General features: G+C 42.4%; 1 protein-coding gene across 6 annotated transcripts in view; it reads left to right on the forward strand.

Moving 5' to 3' along the window:
- The first annotated feature begins 2977 nt into the window (after positions 1-2977).
- Positions 2978-22021, forward strand: part of SYK (spleen associated tyrosine kinase) — a 58149-nt gene continuing 39105 nt past the window's right edge. Inside the window, exons 1-2 of one of the 6 annotated variants that reach the window (XM_050716488.1) lie at positions 3471-3594; positions 4460-4564. The gene's annotated coding sequence lies outside the window, so the exon portion shown is untranslated. Of the gene's footprint in view, positions 3358-3437; positions 3595-4459; positions 4565-22021 lie in introns of those variants that run through there. The other 5 variants (XM_035569367.2, XM_035569369.2, XM_035569370.2 and 2 more) reach the window with 5 other exon arrangements.

A 22021-nucleotide genomic window follows, 5' to 3' on the forward strand; every position in this document is an offset into this window, starting at 1 on the left:
AGTTTCCTTCTGTGTAATTGTACTCAGTTTTCCCTAGAGATTGCCACAACTCTTTTCCCTTTAAATTCATATATATGTAAGTCAAATCCTTATGGAAGCACAAATAGCAGAATGTATGCAATATCTTCAGACCTTATTCTAATGTAAAATAAGGGTCTTTGCTGTTCTTTGGGTAACAGAAAGGGGCCGAAGGATAAGAGAATGTGTTCCTTACTTTTTGAGGCTTCTGATCCACCTTAGTTCCTTCTGACTGTAATACAGGAAATTTGTTTTTGTGTAAAAACATTGCTTTCAGGCTACTGGTTTTTGGTTTTGTATAATGTTGTTTACTGCTATTGTGCTAACACTGAATTACTGCTTCCTTCAAAATTAAAATGAAGTAGACAATAAATGGCTCCCAAATAGCATGTGTTTTTGTCCAAAGCATGACTGAATTCAATGAACTGTGCAGAAATTTTATATTCCTTAGGCAAAATGAGTCACTTCTATGTTCTTCTCTTTGTGTAGACTTAGAGTCCCATTGTACTGACAATAACTGCTTCTATCACAGATAGATGCCTTTGACTTTAGCTGTAAATATGGTACAGTATCAAGAATTTGTAATTTGAACCTCAAATGAGCTTGTCCATTTGTGGTATACATATTGTGTTGCTACATCTTTTTGAGATTTTAACATTCTATGAGACAACAAAGTGTCAGCCTAGCTTGCAACATCCTTTACTGTGGAAATAGAGATGGCATTTTAACAAATGCTCAGCTTCAATTTTTACTTACCTGGAGAGTGAGCTGCAGCAGGATCACTTGAGCTGGAGCAAAATTCAACCCTTGCCAACTGCAACTGCTTTCATCTGTTTGAAACAAACTAGTAGAATAAATTTCATCATTGACAGCAATACCCCTCTGCTTCCACTTCTTAGGCCCTGTGAGTTCAAGAGGTCATCTGAATTGCTGTCACTAGGCAAGAAATTCTGCCAGATCATATGTGGAAATGCCAGGCCAGCTGATGACTGCAACAGTGTCACGGTATGTAAGAAATGGTCTAATTTTTTTTTTTTTTTTTTTAATCCAGACTTTGTCTACAGTTAGTAGCTGGACTAAAAGTTAAAGTCAGCTTTAAGCATGAAGTTTGACCATAAAGAGTCATGGCATTTTTCCCAGGCTCCAGCTCCCCCACCTAGCATTGGTTGATATGGCACATGGTCGTGTGGTTGCAAAGCCTCCCACCACAGTAGATGTATTAAGGAAACAGGCATGTCCTCAGAAAGCAGATGTCTTTCAAATTGTATTTGTTAGAAACTAAGCATCAAAACTTCCTCAGATGTTCACAAAAAGTATGGAGGATTACAAAGTAAATGATTGCAGTTGTTGTATGGAGACTGCTAGTGGGAGGCTACGAAGAAGCTATTGGTTTCTACTGAATGCATTCATACTGGGCAGGAGATTCCACAGATCTACAGAATCACTCCAGAAGCATTAGACATAACTTGTTCAGAGCTGTTTTGCCAGACATAAATTTCCCCCTCCCCTTCCCCAAAGAGAAGAATTATTTTACGTTATTGGTTACTGGCTTCCTAAAGAGTACAGCCATACACCAAAGGGGCGGGACAATGAGCAGTCATGTCACCTCCCACAAGCAGAGCGATGCCCAGGCAGTCTCCAAGCAGCAGCCACCTCAGAAGACAGCACTGCCCCCTGCCCTTCTCCATCTACCCCCATGCTGATTGCTGGGTATGGTATGGAATATTCCTTTGGTCCATTGAGGTCAGCTGTCCCATCTGTGTTCCCTCCTCTTACTGCCCACTGCTTGCCTGCTCGCCAGGGATGGGGCCAGAGTGGGAAACACAGAAAGCCTCAACGCTGTGCATGCAGTGTCCAGCAAAAGTCAAAATGGCAATGTGTTGCTGATACTGTTTTAGTCAAAATGCCAGACACAGCACCATATTGCCTGCTATGAATAAAGTTAAAGCCACCCTGGGCAGGTCCAGTACACTTGCTCATGTATAATTTGAAGTCATGAAGTATTTGTGATATTTTACCAATTTAAGATGAGACTTCTACTTAAAAACAAGTTCATAGCACTGTAATGACTTTCTAAAAGCTGTTTCCTGCACATTATGCCCTGTTCACACTTGTATGTTGTTAGGAAAAGAGCCATGCCATCAAAACATGTCCAAGAATCAGGCTTTTTAAATTTTATTTATTTATTTATTTATTTATTTATTTATTTTTCTTCTAGCATGTAGGCAGTGCCAATATGAAGGATATCTACCCTAAAGCAATTACCAAGTCCTTCACTGAAACAGAGCAAAAACAGAGACCTTTTTAACCGGTACGAGACATGAGGCTTTTGTACTTTGGCAGCCCTACTAACTATAAGGGATGCGCTCCATCTTGCAATGAGAAAAGAGAGCCACTGTTTCCTCATAGAAGATAAGGTTTGTGCCCCCCGCTGCTGTAATACTGAGACAGGCTTCACGTCCCAGTGGCACTGCCCACCACGGACAGGCTGCATGCCCCACCGTGCAGTCACAGCTGATGGTGACGTGCTGCCTCGGCTGAGTCTGAGGACACTTGTGCCACTCGCCCTCCCAGGATCAGTTCATCCCTGGAGAAGGATGGTTGTCACCTTTCAGCTGCATTGGGCCACCTGTGTGGGAACTGGCTCTCCACCACTCAGGGTGCAGAGGAGGTTTTGAGAAGGGAGCTTCCTTTAGCTGTGCTTTGAGGCAGGGGAGTCTCCTCCACACCAGGAGCGGCTACAAAACTAGAACATATTTTTGATTGAAATACATTTTGAGTGAAATACAGGACGAAGAGGAGGTGCCGTCCTATGGCAGGCCCCTGCGTTGCTTCGGTGGGAAACTGTTTCCCCGCTCCAAAAGCGATTTTCTCCCCCAAACCCACCAAGGTCCTGAAACACACAGGACTCCACCATTCCTTTTTATTCCTTTTCTCCCACGTTTATCGCCCTCGGCTCCTTCACGCCGGGAGCGGAGCTGAGCCCCGCGGGGTCCGGGGCCGTGCCGAGCTGTGCCCGGGGGAGGGGTCCGGGGCACGGCGGCAGCGGCCGTGCCGGAGGAGGGCGAGCGCGCAGGCAGACAGACAGACAGACACCCCTTGAGGAAGTGGCCGGGGCTGCGAGAGAAAACGAGGAAGCGGCGGCTCCCGCGGGGACCAGCGCGGGTCCAGCCACGCTCCCGGCGCTTCGGCGGCCTGGCACGGTTCAGCACGGCACGGCTCGGCACGGCTCGGCACGGCTCGGCACGGCTCGGCACGGCCCGGGGAAGCCGCCCTGCCCCGCTTTGCTCCCGGCGGCAGCGGCAGGAGGCGGCGGCGGCGGCGTCCGAGCGAGCGGCGGTGAGCAGCGGGGCAGGGGTTGTAGGGGCGGCCGCTCCGCCGGGCGGTGCGGGGCGGTGTGGGGCGGTGTGTGGGGCGGTGTGTGGGGCATCCAGCCCCCCTCCGGGCAGAGGGAGGTTGGAGGAGAGAGGGGGCACGGGGGGCTGCGGGGCCCCGGCACCGGTGTCGCCCGTCGGGAGGTAGCGGCCGGCAAACGGGCTCCGGACGATGCGCCGGCTGGAGACGTCGGTGGAAAAGGTACAGAGCGCTGTGCCGGCGTCCGAGGAACCCAAATCTGGAATTTCAACGGGGAAAAATAGATTTAGCTAAGCCCAGGTGGAGATGGGTTTTAAACAGAGCGAAATTTGTACAACAGCGAGCGGCTGTAGGGCTTCTGAGTGGTGCATGATACGGCAAAGACTTGACACCCGACAAAATGTCTCTAAAAACGGGCTTCTTTCTTATCAAACTTCCTTATTTTGTTTCTGACAAAGCAACCATAGAGTGTTACTAGAAGTGTTGAAAGCGGGGTACTGCGGGCCTGATGACCAACTCATTGCTGATCACTTCTTGTGTGTGCCAACATTCATTTAATTTTCTTCTTTACTGCCATACTGCTTAAATTTTGTGCTGGTTGAAGTGATGTTATCGGGGCCAAAGCTGAGCAATACTTTTGTTAAGCTGCACTGACTCTACCAGATGTGGCAAACGGAGTCTCAGTTTGGCCAGATAGCGTGATACATTGTAAAATACTTCCATTTTAAAACAAAATTGTTCCTTTTAAGGGAATGATCTGCTCCTGATTTATTTACTTTTTAATGTGCTTTTCTGTTGAGCGCCTTTCATGCTCTTTTTGTCCGAAGAAGCTTAGGTCTCCTGACACTTTGGGCTGAATCTGCCGCCTAATCCATGGGCACAGCCATCCGGTGCAGAGCCAGTATCAGCATCTGAAGCTGCGTATTTTTACAGGCGTGGAGGCCATAAACTACAGCAGAGTGCAGCACATTGAGGCAGCCCACTTAGAGGAACTGTGACTTTTTTTTTTTTTTTTTTATCCCTCTGTTGAGCATTGAGCGATAGACAGACAAATAAGGAAGTTTGAATGTTCTTTATATTCTAACAGTTTTCCTGTGGGGGAGAAAGATTATGGTTTGGTGAAGACAAAATAGTTTGAACTGAAGGGTTTGGCATCAGTTAACATGCCCGCAAAAGACTGAAGTAGGTAGAGGTAAGTAATTGCTTCAAATTTCAAATTCACTTGAAATAACTGCAAAATCCCAAGGAAATACTTTTGAAACGTTCTGGTTTTGCTTCTTTTTAAAAATGTTAACACCATAAAATGAAGGGTGAACTGTGCTGCTCTTCCATTTTCACACTGTGGTTCTGACACAAGTGCAGGACTCGACTCAAAATTGCATGAAGACATAAAAAGAAAATTGTTTTTAGAAGCAGATGGCAGATTATGTTGAGAACAAAATAACATTTTAGAAGATTGATGGTAAAATTATGAGCTGGATTTAAGCACCTGTGAAGATACTGATAACAAAAAATACTATATGGGGATGTAACCACAGTCTCCCATCCTTTCTTTTGGATCTGTTCTGCCAGAGGCATTAGGAGTGAGAGAAGTTACTCCTGAAATGTACGTTGTGTTTAGAGGTCATGGGATCACAACCATAATTTTTACTTTTTTATTTTTTATTTTTTTTTCCTTCCTAAATGCTTTTACAGTATGCAGTATTTAGCAGAAAGCAATGAGTCTGCTGCTGGCATTCCTGGTTAGAATGTTATGACTGTAAGCAGTTGTGTTTGCATCTGTACTAACTGACAATTGAGAGTTTTCCTTTTTTTTTTTTTTTTTTTTTTTTAGCTCTGTGGACTTTGTATCTTTAGCTTTTTTGATCAGTGCCTGGAGATCTGTTGTGTGCACATCAGCTGAATGTTTAGCTGCAGAGTAACAGAACTGAAAATGGGATCTTGTATGTTTTATATCTTAATTACAAGGAATACAATAAATATCTTTGAATATGAGTGATAACTACAGAAAAATCATCCCAATGAGCTATTTAAATTGTTTCTTTTGTACTTAGAGATAATCATGTGCTTATGTGAGTTCCTGACTTGGGACAAACATATGTGTACCACTCAGGCTACCCATGTCTTTGGATCTAGAGTGAAGAGTCCTTTCTAGAAGATGAAGATGTTTGTGAGCATGAGTAATAAGGTTCAGTCATAAGAATGAAAACATTTCACCTTGCAAGGGTTTGCAGGATCAGCTTCTTAATTTCTAATTTAGGAGGGGAAAGAAAAAAAAAAAAAAGGCAATTTATTACAGAGAAACAGTTTCATAATCCAGTTTAACAGTATTTTTGCTTGTCTTTGACAAACTAAAATCTTGGGGAGAGAGGTTGCATTAGCTCACTTTTTGATGTTTTAGCTGGCATTTCTAGGAATGCTTGTACAGATAAACATTCCTAATATTTGCTCCGCTTTGACAAAGAAACATTAAAAATTTTTGCAGCTTCAGTTAAGCATTTTGTTTTCTCTTAAGAGAAAAAGAGAAACCCTGGGTTTTGCAGGATCCTCTTACACTGCAGAGGGTAGTAAAATACACAATTATTAGTATCTATTTTGTGTGTAATAAAAATAATTTTATCACAAAATTCATGATTATCATCTGCATTTTCAGCCTGTAATTTCAGGTTTCAGCAGGAAGGTTACATAGGTAGTGTCATGTAGCTTTTAATTTCATGATACAGGGTAACATGGAGGTGTAAAATTAAGCAAAAGAAAACCCTTGGACACCGACTTCTGTGTTGCTTGTTGGGGCAACGAGGAAACGTGAGCGTTGCAAGTGCAAGAAGTGTGAAGGAGCCTTTATGCTCCTGCATCAAACCAGTGGAATACAGAAATTGCTGGAGGAATGGATAATTGATATGTTTGACACCTGCCTCAGAGAAATAAAACTTTGTAGCTCATCTTTACATTCCAAAGCTAAATTTAGGTCATAACTTCCTGTCCCTGTACATACAATGACTAAGTGGCCACTTCTTTAAATGTGTTTGTTGAAAGGAAAGAAAGCGAGAATGTTTTTGAGACCTGCTGGGATCCTCATCTTCTAAGGACACCCCAGTATTTGCAAGATGCTGCAAGCCTTTCCGCTTTACCGGGTACCAGAGCAACTACAAATTTAGCGTTAGAATCTAAATAGCAAGCATGCAGAAGTATGATATAGAGTACTGCTTTGTGCAGTTTCACTATCACTCAGTTTGTAACTAGCTTATGTTGGAAATATGTTAATTTAAATGGCTAGAACTACCTTGCGATTTGTCTGCCTTTGTCTTTCCTTGCCTTGGCACAGTGTTCTTCAGGACAGGTATGGGATGCCAGGTGTCCTGGATGGATAAATCCTAATATGTACAGCAATTTCTCTTCCTTTCAAAATGCAAGGAGAAAGTGCAGGGAATATTTCAGAGCTGATGCTTAGGAAAGATATCAGAGGCACAAAAAGCTTTTGTAAAAAAGTAGGATTTGAGGCACTAGTATGTAAATCCAGCCTCATAAATCCACACAGTAACTCCTAGGCTGGGGACGGAGCTGAAGTTACAGGAATGCAGGAATCACAATTGTGGTTGGAGGTAGCTAGAGAAAACACAGGCAGGAAGTGTTAGAGTAGAATATATATACCAGGGAAATGGGTGCACAATCAACTAAATATTTTAATGTTATAAAGTAAACAAAAATAGAGTTTGACTTTTTTTTTTTTTTAATACTTAAAAATTCTTATCTTAAGCAACAGATTCAGTGAAATGAGTAAAAGGACCAGGGGTCAACACTGAACGCATCAGCCACAGCTGTCCTGCACCCATCCTCCTACATAGTCTTTCGTATTATTCTCCTTTCCTTGGACTAGATAATGAAGTATGTGAGAAAAGGAAAAACTCTTTATTTTTTAGACCACAGAGTCTAAAACATGCAAAAGCCTGTGGGGTTTCTCTTAGTTAAAGCAAGTGTATCTGAAAGCAGAATTAGACTTTAGAATGATGAGCTAAAATGTTAAAATGGATGTCACTGCTGATCACCGAATGTGAAGTTCTGCTTTTAAAAATTCTCGTTCAGATTTCACAATTGGCTCGACAAATTTCAGCAGAGTTAATCTTAGTTAAAAACAATGTCGTAATGTTTTTTAGAAACAGTATTTCTTGATTTTTGGTAGGGTTGCCTGAAAAGTTGGCTTCTTAATTTAGATTGAAAAACTGTGGCTAGAAACTTACTATAAAGACAGATTTCTTTCAACCTCTTTAAAAACATGGCACAGGAAAATTTGAACTGAACCCCCCTTTTTAACATATTGTTTGGAACGAACACAGAAAAGCAAGCTGGCGGGTGTTCTAAGCAGGGTGTTCTAAGCATCATACTTTGGTAATGCAAATCAAGAAAACAAGTTCACTGTATGTAAACACTAAAGCAAGACTGGCAAAGTGAAGGTCTCCAATATTTGAAATAAAGGGAATGTAAGTGAAGGAAGCAACATTAATGTAGTCTCTCTTTGACATACAGTGTTAGAACTTACAACTGTATATCAAAGAATACATGATGTTTTGCTCAAAATTTAGTAAAACCAATCAGATGTTTAAGTAAGGATTATTTTTGTAAATCAGGCCGTAGGATTAGCTGTCTTTTGAATTAGGGGATCATCATGCAAATTTCTAAGAATCACACCAAGACGTGTGGTGCAGTCAACATGCTGGAGGGAAGGGATGCCATCCAGAGGCACCTGGACAGGCTTGAGAGGTGGGCTTGTGCGAACCTCATGGCGTTCAACAAGGCCAAGTGCAAGGTCCTGCTTCTGGGCTGGAACTATACCAAGCACACATACAAAGTGGGCGGAGAACAGATTGAAAGCAGCCGTAAGGAGAAGGACTTAGGAGTCTTGATTTATAAGAAGCTCAGCATGAGCTGTCAATATGCACTTGTAGCCCAGAAAGCCAACCATATCCTGAGACACATCAGAAGTGTGGCCAGCAGGGTGAGGGAGGTGATTCTTCCTTTCTACTTTGCTCCCATGAGACCCCATCTGGTGTACTGCATTTAATTCTGGAGCCCCCTGCATAAGAAGACTTGTTGAAGCAAGTCCAGAGTAGGGCCATGAAGACAATCAAAGGGTTGGAGCACCACAGGCTGAGGGAGTTGGGGTTGTTCAGCCTGGGGAAGAAAAAGCTCCAGGGAGACCTTACAGCAGCCTTCCAGTACCTAAAGGGGGCCCACAGGAAAGCTGAGGAGGGACTCTTTGTCATAGAGCATAGTGATAGGAGAAGGAACACTGGTTTTAAACTAAAAGAGGGTAGGTTTAGATTAGAAATAAGGAAGAAATTATTTACTGTGAGGGTGGTGAGGCACTGGCACAGGTTGCCCAGAGAAGCTGTGGATGCCCCATCCCTGGAAGTGTTCAAGGCCAGGCTGGATGGGGCTTTAAGCAACCTGGTCTGGTGGGAGGTGTCCCTGCCCATGGCAGGGGGTTGGAATGAGATAATCCTTAAGGTGCCTTCCAACCCAAACCATTCTATGATTCTAAGTGTTATTTAAAATAATGAGCATCAAGACAAAGAGCATAGTTCTGACCAATTCTGGTCATGCATATGTCAAGACAGGCCCAGAATCATCGCGGGAGGTGAGGCAGGTGGTATTGAGTGAACATTCTGTCCTCACGTCACATGAGGCAAGAAACCTGCTGCTGCTTCAGGTTAGCTGAACTACTTTGTGACTATCTCCATCCAGTGAGCATAACAAAGATCTGGTCAGGTGCATAGAAGTGCAGGAAAATATCCAGCAGAGGAAGAGTGAATTCAAATCCACCGGAGCCCTCTTTCTGCAAAAGATACAGTTTTCTGTTAGCCTGCTGTATCAACTACCACCACTGGACCATTTGGCAGTGTAATCACTGACATTGCACAGAGGACTGTACACCATGAGTAAAGAAGCCTGACTATGAGCTATTTTTTTCCAGATTGGCAGTTTGTCATGCAAGAGCTAGGGAAATACTGCCTGTTGGCCCAGAACGTGTTGAGGCCAGGTGCATCCTCTCTCTGCCCAGAGTGATAAACGTGCCTTGTTGAGAGTCTTTCACTGGTCCAGGTGCTGCAAATGGGCTTCCTCTGCGGGAGGAAGGAGAGGGCTCATCTCTCTCTGCATTGCAGTTCTCGAACATTCTCATGTTTTATGTGAGAGGTAAGGGTACAGTTCATCCAACTGGTTGTTCGCTAGCTAAAAGTGTTTGCTGTCTCTTAGACTGGACTGTTGACTCAATGATGTGCTGATTGGTAGTATTTTCACTATGTAGTCTACCTTTCTCATGTATGTGTCTTCCTAAAAGCTAGCCAGGAAGAGCTGGCCCCATTTCTGGAAGATACTATTTTTGGAGAAGCCTTCCTTTGATCTGGCTTCTAATTAGAAAATTATTCAATAGATTTTATTTAAGAAACTGACCCTTAATGTTGGCAGTCTAGCTGTGTAAACTAATATCACATTACGACCTCTTCCCCTCTGACCACCCCTCCCCAAGAAAGAGAAAAAGAGACCAAAAAAAAAGGGGGTGGGGGTGGGGGGGTGAGAGAGAGGTGGAAGGGAAGTATTTTAAAAAAGTTTAGTGACATTTTGATGTGTTTTGGTTTTACTGTGACTTCTTGCTCATAACTATTTTGTTGTAGCTGTCTCTGGATTACAACCCAAGTCTTCTGTAAAAAGAATATATTCCATCTGGAAACATGCTATGCTGACATGCTCAGTGTCACTCTGTCATTGAACCTGAAAATACCCAGGCCATTGGATGGGAAATTCCAGTTATTTTTAGCAATTCTTCTTGCAAGTAGACTGATAATATTTTTGTTTTGTTCTTCACATGTTCTCAATGACTTTATATGTTCATTTCACAGCTCTGTCTAGCAGCAGTGATAGCCTCTAGGGTATGTAAAGGTGCTTTACTTTCTCCTGTTTGAGTGCTATTATTTCTGGAAAGGCACTAAACATGAAATAAACAAACACACAAACAAACAAAAAGAGAAGAACTTTATATAAAAAATAAAAGAACTTTATATATCAGCTTAGTAGTTCAAGTACTTAGAGGTAGCTTTTGGCTCCCCAAATACAGTTTTCTAAGTGCTCCCCTGCCCAGGCTTTTTTGTCAGCTTTGAGAAGAGACAATTAACCATGTACTCTTCTGTAGTCACTGAAGAGCCCACAGCTGGTGGGGCAAATTACATTTTGTTTGTTTGTTTGTTTGTTTTAGAATTCATACAGTGAGCATAGGACAACCCTGAATAGTATACATGGTGCTTTTCCCAAGCATCTGTGTTGGTGAACGGCAAGCTGTGCCCAAAAAGGTCTGTTCACATCTTGTCACAGGAGGAAAACTGTTTCTCAAGGGACTAGACAAGGGTCTGCCTGGAATATCTTGAATGATCTCCTTTGAATATTAGCAAATCCCTAGTGAGTCCACTTTTTTGTATGGTGGATTAATGGGTACTGATCAAAGTAAACTACTTTGCCCCAAAGGGAGCATGCTTCTATACAAATGATGCTACCTGTTTTAAGATAGGAATGCTTGCTTTGACAGGAGGCATCTTTAGCCAGAGGCAATCATTGCATTTGTGACAGCATAAGCTCCCTGGCAAAGGAGGCAAAGAAATAATGACTAGCAGAGCATGGTAAGAAGGGGAAAGGAAGTGTTGATATTTTTGTGATTTTTTTTCTTTTTTGTTTTTTCCTAAAGAAAAACAAAAAGAGAAAGCTTTGTTTATTTGTTTAAATATGTGTAAAAATGACAGAGTTTCTATTTCAAGGGAAAGAATAATCCACAAATGTCTGGCGGTATTTATTTATTTTTTTCAGTAACATTCTCAGCATTTTAACGTTCAAAGTATAAAAACGCTTTTAGAGGAAAACTGTGAAATGTGAATATTTTTCCAAAGACAGGAGAGTTTGAAAAGGGATGCGTTGTGGAAGAGAGACGATAGATACGTAGCATCAGTGAAGGATGTTTTTTTTTTAGTGAGCAATGGCTCTCCATAGCCTAAGTACAGAAGCTCATGGAAGGCAGCAAAGGACATTTTATGAGCACCAGAACAAATTCCATTTTGTTTGTTTGTTTGTTTTAGAATTCATACTGTGAGCATAGGAAGCCCCTGAATAACATACATTGTGCTTTTTCTAAGCATCTGTTTGCCTTGTAATAGGACAGTAATAGTGCTGCCAAGTCAAGTAATATTTCCTCAGGAAATATTTCACTAGCTATAGTGCCTGGAGTCATCTGATGATATCAGAGTGTCAGATGCAGTTTCAAATAACTGAAGGCTTTTCAGTCATGTTTCAGTGTAGATAAAAACATCTATCTAACCATCTTCAGTACAGATAGAAATGACTCTGGAAAGCACATCCAAACAAAAATATTTCTAAAATGACAGGTTTTTTTTAAGCTGGTAATACTTTTAAGTGTTTGTGATTTTTTTCCAGTTCTTTGGATGAATGACTCTGGTACAAAGGAGCAGATAACTGGTGTTTACTCTAAACCTGATAGATGAAGTATAACTTGTTCAACAAGCATTTTTTTGTTCTCATGTGGCCAAAATGCTGAGGAGTTACATTAACTGGAGCAAACGCTGTTTTTACTTAAGATGAGAAAGCTGATAGCGAGGCCACTGACATTCAGAAACATGAGAACACGCACAACCTGGCAGAGATGGACAATCCCACTTGTTACTAATGGTATTATTAGACTCAGGTTGTGAACTGCTCAGCAGAAAAATCTTCTGGGCTCAAAGCTACTATATTCTATATCTTAGATACAGAACAGTTCAGTTGGAAGAGACCTTCAAAAACCATCTAGTCCAACTACCTAAGCACTTCAGGGCTAAACAAAGGTTAAAGAATATTAATGAGCACATTGTCAAAATGCCTCTTGAATAATGACAGGCTTGGAGCATCAACCACCTTGCTAGGAAGCCTCTTACAGTGTTTGACTACCCTCAGAATCAAGAAATTTTTCGTAATGTCCAGTCCAAACCGCCACTGGAGGTTCTTTGTGCCATTCCCACATGTCCTGTCAGGGCAAGAGAGACCAGCACCTGCTTCTTCACTTCCCCTCCTCAGTACCTTGTACAGAGCCATAAGGTCACCTCTTGGCCTCCTTTTCTCCAGACTGGACAACTCCAGTATCCTCAGCTTATCCTCACAGGACATGCCTTCCAGCCCTTTTATCAGCTTTGTTGCCCTCCTCTGGATGCACATTCTTTATATATTGAGGAGCCCAGAACTGCATACAATATTCAAGTCAATGCTAAATACATTAGGAAAATCACCTCTTTTGAATGGCCAACTATACTTTTTAATGCACCCCAAAATGTGGTTTGCCCTCTTGGCTGCCAGAGCATGCTACTGACTCATGCTGAGCCTGCTGTTGACCAGCACCCCCACATCCCTTTCTGCTGAGCTGCTCTATAGCCACTGGCCTCCTAGTCCATAGCTGTGTTCAGCATTACTGCATGCTAGGAGTATCATGTGGCATTTTCTTGTCTTAAACTTCATGCTGTTACTGATTGTCCAGTGCTCTAATCTATCTAGATCCCTCTACAAGGCCTCCCATCCCTCCAGGGAGTCAACAGCACCTCACAGTTTAGTGTCACCGGCAAACTTGCTGAGGATGTATTCCACTCCTGCATCCAGATCATTGATAACAATGTTGAATAGAACTGGACCTAGAACTGACCCCTGGCAAACACCACTGGTGACCAGCTGCCAGCTAGATGTAGCCCCATTCACAACATTTTCAGCACTGCTGTTGAGCTAGTTCATCACCCAGTGTAGCACGAAACTGTTTATCTCACAGTGAAGAATTTACCCAGAGGGATGCTGTGAGGGACAGCAGTAAATACCTCACTAAATTCAAGAAAGATTACATCCGCTGCCTTCTCTTTGTCCAGCAAGTGGGTCACTTTATCATAGAAGATCAGGTTAATAAGGCAGGATTTCCCCTTGATAAACCAATGTTGACTATTCCTGGTAATAGGTTTGTTCTTTAACTGACTTTCAGGATACCCCAGAACAATCTTCTCCATAACTTTTCCAGGGACGGAGGTTAGGCTAGCAGGTGTGTAGTTTCCTGGGTCTTCTCTCACGCCTTCTTGCTCTTTCTGTAAATGCATACAAGTTGGCTAGCTTTCATTCAGCAGGGATCTCTGCAGACTGACAAAACCTGAATAAATTATTGAGAGGGGTCCAGCTATAGTGTCCTCTAATTCATTCAGCACTCTGAGGTGAATCCCGTCCCAACTCTGAGGACCAGGCAGCCTAAGATCTGTTGTTACTATTACATACTGAGGTTAAATAAATAAATAAATAAATAAAAATTAAAAAATCATTAAATGCTTCTACCTTTTCCTTATCCTTACTTGTTAGGTTAACACCTACATTAGGTATCAGTTCAATGTTTTCCTTTGAACTAATCTTGCTTTTGACATACTTGATAAGTAAGTCCTTGTTTATTTGACACCACATTGCCCAGCGTCAACTCAAGTGGAGCTTTGGCTTTTCTTTATATTCCCTGCAGATGTGAACTGCAGATCTGTACTCCCCCTCTGGAGCCATCCTCAGATGGTACTGTACCATCCCTGGCTTAACCTCAGTATTCCTAATTTCCTAGTGCCTAGTATTCCTAGTCCCTTGGTGATCCTTGTTTAAAGCCCTTCCAGACTCAGTCTCACTAGGTTATGGGCCAACTAACGTTTCCCCCACTGAGGCAGGTAGGTCTCAGGACTAGCACCAGGCACAGCCCACAGCCTGCGAGCTGGGTGGTCGCATGAACTGCCTGGTTGCTGGAGTTCCACCCTACAGATCATGAGAGGAACAGAAGCAGAGGGCATGGCTTTCTGCTGGGTGGTCACCATGCCCGTGCCTCCTCATCGCCACACACCTGACAGAATATTGTTTAATGTGTCGTGTTGTTGGCTCAGGAGGCCTCCCAGGCCACAGCCCAGGCCTGCTAGTGAGCAGAGCAGGTGACCAGATAGGGCCGCCCACTGACAAGAGTGACAGGGTGTGCAGCCCTTCTAATAGCGTGTCCCATGTACTGCCATGGAAACTGCTGTGGTTGCTGGCACGCTCTAGGTGTGGGTTACATGTGGCTGCCTGCCATTGGAACTGACGGCGCTTCAGCTGGCTGTGCCCAACTTGTGCCAGGCCCTCTCATGAGGCTGTTGTCTGCAGGCCGGTGCCTCCAGATGCAGTGCACACGGAGCACAGAGGCCAAGAGTCAGGGCCCAGACACCCCCTCAGACACCTCCTGAGACCTCGCAAGCACCACACACTTCTCAGTACACATCAGCTGCTGCTGTTGTGATTACTAGTGACCAAAGTCTTTTTCCCAGACAGACTTTATTTAAGCTGCAATTCTGTTAAATGTACATCTCAATGTTTAAACTCCCTAGCAGGATCACTGTAGTTATTCTAAAAATACTGCAAGAAATCAGAATTATTTGAAAGTATGAAAATGCTTCTGAAACTGAACTGCTATAAAGTAAAATATGGAACTTGGCACCCAAAACAGATGTCTGATAACAGTGCTAAGGAGAGACTAAGGCTGAAGAAATAGTATCAGCGAAATTTGCTTGAAGTCTAATAGGTATGTTTTGTGTATCTGTCAGCATGGCCTGGGAGTATGTGTGGAGCAACAGAAGGCCAACGGCATCTTGGCTGTTACCAGGAATAGCATAGCCAGCAGGACCAGGGAGGTGATCATCTTCCTGTACTCTGCTCTGGTGAGGCCACACGTTGAGTACTGTGTTCAGCTTTGGGCCCCTCACTACAAGAAGGACATCAAGGCCATGGAACGTGTCCAGAGAAGGGCTATGAAGCTAGTGAAGGGCCTGGAACACAAGTCCTATGAGAAGCAGCTGAGGGAACTGGGGTTGTTTAGTCTGGAGAAGAGGAGGCTCAGGAGAGACTTCGTTCTCTCTACAACTACCTGAAAGGAAGGTGTGGGGAGCTGGGGGTCAGCCTCTTCTCACAGGTAACTAGTGACAGGACTAGAGGGAATGGCCTCAAGTTGTGCCAGAGAAGGTTTAGTTTGGAAATTAGGAGACATTTCTTCTCAGTAAGAGTAGTCAGGCATTGGAATGGGTTGCACAGGGAAGTGGCGGAGTCACCATCCCTGGGTGTGTTTAAGGAAAGGCTGGATGCGGTGGTTAGGGACATGGTTTAGTGAGTGATCTTGGTGGTAGGGGGATGGTTGGACCAGGTGATCTAGGAGGTCTTTTCCAATCTTAATGATTCTATGAAAGAAGGCATATTGTAGAGTCTGAAGTGTAGAATAAAAATAGTGCAGCATAATACTTAGATGCTCAGATGGAGGCTACAGAAATCAGAGAGATTAACTTGACTGTAGGAAGAAAACTTCTCATGGAGACATTGGAGAAAACTCGTGTATAAAGGTCATGAGTTTTCTCATGGAGATGGAGGTCCAAGGATGAGTGGTGGAAAAGCTGCTGTAGACTGTAAGCTGGTGAGAGATGCAATAGATGGACACTGAAATGGACTGCCCTAGGCTTCAGTACACAGCCAGGATGCTTCCCCGAGGAAGACTAACATACTGCAAGAAATGTGGTGGTGATCCTGTGGATGTCACCTCTTTCTTTATGCCAGCACTATACCCATCTCTTTCGTTATGATGAATGGACATTGTTCAGAGATGTCACTATCTACAAAAGCTGTAAAAATCATCAGTGTTACTAGCTGAATTAATAAGATCTCAGGTTTTTCCAGTAGGTCAGAAAGTTCAACCTAGTGTCCTGATCAAACTTGAGTTCGTTGGAGTGACTTGAGAGAACAGTATTCTGCTTCATTTCCTTCCCTGCCTATTTTTAAACATTCACTGTGTTCCTCCTGATTTCAGCGTAATTTTCACATAAAAATTCCTCTCCCAAGGTCCAGATAGATATTAAATCTTTATGCAGGAAGGTAAAGCAGACATGTAAAGCTAATCTGAGAAATCAAATTAAGACAAACAGCTGCTTAGACAGACTGGAAGGTGATTTTAAAGCTGAACTTGAAGAAAAGAGATTATTATTATTATTATTATTTTATCCATTGTATTTGGTAAAATACTATACAGATGTAAATATCTGCTCTAGATGCATAAAGATGTAAATATCTGTGAGGTGATAACAATAAATTTATAATGCCTTTATGGTAATCATGACAGAATTTATATAATTACAGAATATACCATTAAGATTATAGAAAGCCCTGAAAATACCACAATACTTAATGTACTGAGTGAAGTCACAATCAAATATATGTGTGCTTAATTCCTTTCAGCTTTTATGTGTGGTATGTAACGTAAGAACATAGAAAAGGATCTTGGAATTAAAAATGTTAGTGCTGTTCACAGATGCACACATCTTGATTTCAAGAGCCTTAGTTAAACAAGAATTTTAGATAAAAATGTATACTCACATTATTCTTTTTTTTTCCCCTCTGTAAAATCAGAGAACTGTTGAAGTTTCAAGTTAGGTGTTTAAAGTATCACCCTGTGCTAGAACAAATTGTTGTACTGTATTTTCATCATTCTGTCTAGTAAGTATTTCTTATGTCTTGACCATGAGGAAGACATTTACTCTGAACTATACTTCCTTACTTCTTTGACTGCCCACAGAATATTACTTTGAAAAACAAAGGAATGGAAAAATTAACTCAGTTCAAATAAAGAGCTTACTCAGAGCTCTGTTTCACCATTGCATGTTTTTGATCTTTTGTCATAATTCAGTCCTTTTATTCTTTTTATAGTTGGATGAGTACAGTGATCACTTGGGTGACCCTAAGTCTCCTTCCATATCCTTGTTTGGTCTTTGTAGTGAGATTCGTATTCCTATTTATTATTTTTTACGTACAGTGGAGATCAATACCTCAGTAACACTGTGCTCACTGCTAAGAAAACCTATCAATAACACAATTATTTTAGCCTTATCCTTGTCTAAACATAACAGATTAAAGAGGAGTAAGCTATGGGTATCTGCATGATCAGCACAGATTCTTTCAAACACTGTCAAGGTGTGTTTTCCTAAGTTTCGCTCCTCTGTTTTGTAAGATTGTTCCACCTTTCTCCATGGATGAAAGGGCTGAGATGCTAAACTTGTGTATTATGTCTGGAGCACCCACTCTCTGCAACACTGATGAGGAAGTTACCCAAAGGGAAGTGCATAACTGATTTTCCTATGTATTTGCATAATACCTTTTTTTTTTTTTTTTTTTTTTTTTTCCCCCACATATTAGATAACCACGATCTTTGTTTGCATTTTAGCTTCCTTAAAAGTCAAATTTCATGGCTATGGGGAGAGATGTACTTCAGAGCCTCTACAGTCAAGTACATCTCTCACGTACTTCCTTCAGCCTTTGGGGACTGAATCTCCATCTCAGAGCCTCACATTTGTAACTGTGCTAACTCGATGAGCTCAGAATTATATGTCCTCTGGAGGAACTGAGAGGAGGGAAAAAATGTGAATCAAAATACTTCTACTATCTTACTAGAAGGACATTAAACTCCAAAAATGAAGGCAAAATGTGAAGGTCCAGGCAAAGAAAACATCCATCTCAAACTCAGAAATTCTTCCAAATTTGAAGTTTTTAAACATTATCTAATGTTTTGTATGTATATTTGTCTCCTTGCACGTCCATGGGGCACTACATCAGTCCAAACATCTTCCAGTGTTGTCAAACACTGATTATTCTTCATATATTAGAGGTGGTAAAGAAACCATGTCTCAAATCCATCAACACTAACCTGCTTTTTAACCAGTACATTTTTTTTTCCTATTCTAGAAACTATAAACTGGTAAAAAGGGAAAACAATATTTTAAAATTAATCCATTACAAGAGGACATTAGTCATAGCATAGAAACATTGTTTGAAAAAAAGATTGTAGAACAGAAACCTCTTACTGGAAAGTTTTAAACAGTAGAACATTTGCCTGTACTCTAGGTCTTGTCATAGCCATGCAGCCTTCCTAAGAGTAAGTTTGTGTTCTCTTGGGTACCGTCAGAAGGATGCCTAAAGAAGCCAGGTGAAGAGGGGAATCCAAAGATGTTGCTTAATTTTTTCTCATTACAATGAATTGTGAATAAATTTAATTTAGGGCATAGGGAGCACAATTAAACATACATGTTACTTCTCTTATATTTTGGCCTAGGTGAGAAGCACCTGTCTTTGAGTGAGGATAGGCTTCTAGCCTGGATGACTTTGCTTCAATATGTTTGTTGTTGTCTTTTTGTGGGGAGGTCAGCTTGTAGGTATGACAATGAAAGCAAAGTGAAAGAAAGAAGTCTTGCACCTGGAACTGATTTTTTTTCCTCTGTCATTCACTGTGTTGAAAGAACCTTCTATGAGGAAAAATTTAATTGGCTTACAGAGGTGTCTGTTGTGCCAAGAATGCATTATTGCCCACAGTCTTCCTCTCAGAATTGTAAAAGTCTTGATTATGACTTTAGCTCATAGCACCCAGCATGTTAAGGAGGAAATGTATTTTACTGCTTTGTAGTAACTGAAGTTTACTAAAGAATGAAGACTTACTGAATAAATATTCTGTGCAATTCTGAGGTATTGCATACAGCCTGATCCTGCAAATACACATCTGCCCTATAGATGAGTAGATGCCATTGTTCTGCTGGGGTTTCAGAGCCTACCTTAGCTTTTATGGTATTTCCCGTGCTTTGGAGAATTCTGGATTTGCTGTGAACTGCTAGATCACATTTCAACTATTTTTTGCCTAGTTTTCTGAAGGGACTGTCTTATGCAATTACTATCCTGTCAATGTCTTCCTGATAATGTTTTAATTTTGACCTAATTTCTCAGTGGAGAGGGTCTCATGAAAAGTCCAACAAATAATTTGTGGGAATAAATGAATGCCTACAGAGGAGAACAAGCCAACAAAGTGTCTCCATTACATGAAAACGTGAATTCAACATGTATCTGTTTCTTTTAAGCCTATAACTAGTACATAGCTGAAGTATGTGCTTCCTACCTATCCAGTAGGTATTGGATTACAAGGAAGCTGAAAGTACTTGTATTGGTAATAATTTTGGAAGACAGAGCAAGAGCAAGCCAAAAGGGATGGTCCAGGATTATTGCTTAAAGACTGTAGTGTATCAATTCATAGGAAACAAGGCCACATTCACAGAGCAGTTTGGTATTTCAAGGAGACATTTACATGCAATTCAATAATAAAAACTAAAAAGAAAAGAGTATTGAAAATAAAAATACATTTTATTTTATTTAAGTTTCTTTTTTTCAAACATCCACACACTGACTGCTTCTAGAAACATGGTCATAAAATCATATAAAATCATTTAGGTTTTGAAAATGTATATGAGATCATCTAGTCCAACCTTAAGAGACAGAGTAGTACAGTGGATAAAATCAGTAAAGAAGAATGATTAATCCAATTGCCAAATATCAATCCCCTAATTCCCCTCCTCTGACAGATATCAGGGAAGAAGGACTCAATGTTGGGAAAGGCAGAAGGAAATACCTTTGCAGGACAGAATGCCTGAGGGTGGAAGGGACCTCTGGAGGTCCTCTTGGAAAATGTCCACACTCCAGCAGGCTCCCCTCCAGCAGGTGACCCAGGACCATGTCCCGATGACGTTTGAATATCCCCAGGGATGGAGACTCTACCACCTCCCTGGACAACCTGTTCCAGTCCTAAGTCACCTTCACAGTCCAAAAGTGTCTCCTGATTACTCACAGAGTCACATAGAGGCTGAGGTTGGAAGTGGTCTCTGGAATTAATCTAGACCATCTTCTCTGCTCAAGCAAGGCCTTCTGGAGTGCATTTCCCAGGATCACATCCTGGCATATTTTGAATATCTCCAGAGAAGGAGACTCCACTAGTCCTCCTGGCAATATTTTCTACCATTTTGTCACTCTCACAGTAAAGAATTTTTTCCTCATACTCTGATGGAACTTCCTGTGTTTCAGTTTGTGCCTGTTGTTCTTGTCCTTTCACTTGTTACCACTGAAAAGAGTATATCCCTATCTTTTGATACTCTCTCACCAGATACTTACATACATTGATATGATCCCCTCTCACTCTGCTCTTCTCCAGGCTAAACAGGCTCAGCTCTCTGGGCCTCTCTTTGTATGACAAGTGCTCTGTGTCTATCATAGTCTTCTTCTGGACTCGCTCTAGGAGCTCCATGTTCATCTTGTACTTGGCAGTCCAGAACTGGACACAATACTCCAGGTGTGGCCTAACCAGGACTGAGTAAAGGGGGGAGGATTACTTCCTTCAGCCTGCTGGCTAAGGACTCTTCCTAATGCACCCCAGGATACCATTGGCCTTCTTGGCTGCAAGGGCACATTGCTTACTGATGGTTAACCTGCTGCCACCAGGAATCCCAGCTCCTTCTCCACAGTCCTGCACTCCAGCAGGTCAGCCCCCAGCCTTTACTGGTGCATGGGATTATTCCTCCCTAGGTGCAGGATCCTGCACTTGCCTTTGTTGAACTTCAAGAGGTTCCTCACTGCCCAACTGTACAGCCTGTCCAGATGTCTCACAGCCCCCTGCTGTATCAGCCACTCCTCCCAGTTTTGTATCATCAGCAAAATTCCTGAGTGTGCACTCTGTCCCTTCATCCAGGTCACTGATGAGTAAGTTGAGCAAAACTGGACCTAGTACTGACCCGTGGGAGACACCACTAGCTACATGCCTCCAACTAGACTCTGCATCTCTGAGCACAACCCTCTGAGCTCTGCCATCCAACCAGTTCTCAATCCACCTCACCATCCACTCATCTATCCCACACTTTCTGAACTTGCCTATGAGGTTCTAATGGGAGACAGTGTCAAAAGCCTTGCTAAAGTCAAGGGAGACCACATCCACTGCTCTCCCCTCATCTACCCAGCCAGCCATTCCATGTTAGAAGGCTATCAGATTGGTTAAGCATGATTTCCCCTTGGTGAATCACCTGTTTAGGAATGAAGTTGAGACTGACTGGCTTGTAGTTTTCTGGGACCTTCTTGCCCTTTTTGAAGACTGGAGTGACACTGACATTCTTCAGTCCTCAGGCACCTCTCCTGTTCTCCATAACCTTTCAAAGATAATGGACTGGCCTGGCAATAACTTCCACCAGCTCCCCCATCACTCGGGAGTGCATCCCATCCGCACCCACAGATTTGTGGGTGTTAAGTTTGCATAAATGATCTCTGTCCTGATCCTTCTTGACCAAGGGAAAATCTTCCTTTATGCAGGCTTTCTTTCTTGTTTCCAGGGTCTGGGATTCCTGAGGGCAGGCCTTAGCAGTGAAGACTGAAGTAAAGAAGGCATTCAGTAACTCTACCTTCTCTGTATCCTTTCTCAATAGGGCACCCACCCCATTCAGCAGCAGGCCCACATTTTCCCCAGTCTTCCTTTTGCTACTGATGTATTTGAAGAAGCCCTTCTTGTTGTCCTTGACATCCCTTGCCATATTTAATTCCAAATGGGCCTTAGCCTTCCTCATCACGTCTCTGCATTCTCTGACAACATTCCTATATTCCTCCCAAGTGACCTGTCCCTTTTTCCACATTCTGTATGCTTCCTTTTCCTGTTTGAGTTTTGCCAGGTGCTCCTTGCTCACCCATGCAGGTCTCCTGCCCCTTTTGT

The sequence above is a fragment of the Cygnus atratus genome, chromosome Z, assembly GCF_013377495.2.
Source record: "Cygnus atratus isolate AKBS03 ecotype Queensland, Australia chromosome Z, CAtr_DNAZoo_HiC_assembly, whole genome shotgun sequence".
NCBI lineage: Eukaryota > Metazoa > Chordata > Aves > Anseriformes > Anatidae > Cygnus > Cygnus atratus.